Genomic DNA, 2,269 nt, shown 5'->3' with positions numbered 1-2,269 from the left:
GACAGTGATCCTCCAAAGAATATTTACTGGGAAAGAGAGCGGATAGAAATCCCTCTGAAGTGGCCCAAGCGTTTGCTGAGTGCGGTAACTGCAGGGTTCCCTGAAGGCTGAGGTCAGGGTCACAAGGCAGAGGGAGATCCCCTGAGGTATAGAAATCCAGGGATGGGACTGGAGGAAGAAAATAACTCCCAGGGATCCCAAAAGCTCATATCTGAGGTGAGGGAGAGACCTACCACAGTCAAAAAGCTGGCAGCTATACTTTAAATGTAAAGAGATCACTAGAGTTTTTGCAGTGCACACCTCGAGGAAATGCCTTCTTACCTTTTTAAAATTAATTGAAGCCAATTGTTCAGCAAATCTAAACGGCAGTGCAGAAATCTCGGTGTAAATACAGATTAACTTCACTGGCTACCACCTCCCAGCAGCCTATCGGGAGGAGTATGCTCTTTCCTGGGGGTAAATATTTTTTAGTTAAATCTCTACTACTCATCTGTACACAATGTTTGACGTAAAATCAAGCGTTATAAAATTTACAAAGAGGTAAGAAACTGTGACCCATATTATAGAAAGGAAGCAATGCTTTTCTAAGTAGCCCATCGTGAAAAAAAGAAGAGAAAAGAAATCACAACGGAAATTGGAAAAGCGTTCTCATGGTTTTAAGAAAAATACAACATGAAAAAACATCACTGACTTAGGTGGTGATCATTTCTCAATATACAGACTTATATCAAACCACTATGTTGTACACCTGAATCTAATACAGTGATATAGGTCAATTATACCTATAAAAATGTTTTCATTAAAATATTAAAAATTTAAAAATTATTTTATAAGACCCCTGGAAACTTTTTTTAAAAATCAGAGATAGGAAAAAATTGTGGTATGTAGCTAAAGGGGTGCTTAGAGGAAAGCGTTCAGCTTTAATGCAAATATTAGGGGAAAATGGTAAAATCAATAACCCAAGCTTCCACGTTAAGAAACTCAAAAACTCAGAGCAAATGGAATATTGTCAATTTAAAAAATGAAATAAAAATAAGAGCAACAATCAACAAGCTACAGAAAGGGTGAATAGAGAGAGAAGGGGCCACACAAAGTCTCAGTGAGTGAGGGGCAGGGCCAGGGCTGACCACACCCCCCCCCCACACCCCGGGGGCTGGAATGGGGGTCACTCCTTCCTCCACGATTCTCTGGGCAGCCTGGAAGGAAGCAGAGCTGCAAGTGGGAGGGGGGCAGGCCTCAGGGATGGGGATGCGGGAAGGAAGGACTGTGCAGAGACCAGCACCGTGTCCTTAGATTATCCGAGACTCTAAATTCTCTCAGCCATCAAGGCAGTAACTCGTTCTGGCAGCTCTGCCATAGTTAAAAATTGTATTTCCCAGGGCAAAGCATTAGCCTCTCTGCACTTAATTTCATCCCCTGTAAAGTAGGGGCGTGGGGGCGGAGACGGCAATGCCTGGTCTGCCTGGCTGTCCTGAGGACTGACGAGGGGAACGTGGGCTATGGACCTGACACGGAGCAGGCCCGCTGTCGGGGGGATTGTTGTCTGAAGGGGGAGAGCTGGTGGCCGAGGCCGCGCCACCCATACGTCCTTCCTCCAGCCCGTCTCTCCCGGCTCTCCTGTGGTTTCTCTTCCCAACCCAGTCCCTCTTGGATGCCGGGGCCACCCGCACACTGAGCCCAAGGCTGCCTTTCTGAGCTTGAGCCTCGCAAAGGGAATGCGTGCAAAACCTGTTACTGGCAGCTAGCGAAGAGTCAGGTGCTCCCTGGGGCCACAACCCAAATGACAACTAAGGCGCAACGTGAAGGCCAGTTGAACACAGGGATGGCCAGGACCTTATGAGCTCCAGGCGACACCGTCTCAATTCCCAGGGAGCACTCCCTCTCTGTCTGTCTGTGTCTCTGTCTTTCTGTCTCTATATCTCTGTCTCTGTCCATCTCTCTGTCTCTCTCCATCTCTGTGTGTGTGTGTCTCTCTTTCTGTCTCTCTGTATCTCTTTGTCTTTCTGTCTCTATACTTCTGTCTCTCTCTCTCTGCGTCTCTGTTCCTCTCCAGTGGAAAGCATCAGCTAAACCACTCCAGGCTGTGTTTCCTCCCCCACCCCGCCGTGAGCTCCCTCAGTTTCAGGAGGCCGGGGGCTCAGAATGCAGATCCCCGAAAGGAGGGCAGCACAGCCACACACCCACCAAAATCCCCTGCACCTTGTGTCCATGACCCTGGGCTGCACACACACACACACACACACACACACACACACACACACACACACAC

This window comes from Lipotes vexillifer, unplaced genomic scaffold (genome assembly GCF_000442215.2).
Source record: "Lipotes vexillifer unplaced genomic scaffold, Lipotes_vexillifer_v1.1 scaffold394, whole genome shotgun sequence".
Classification (NCBI taxonomy): Eukaryota; Metazoa; Chordata; class Mammalia; order Artiodactyla; family Lipotidae; genus Lipotes; species Lipotes vexillifer.
This window is presented reverse-complemented; position numbering follows the sequence as displayed.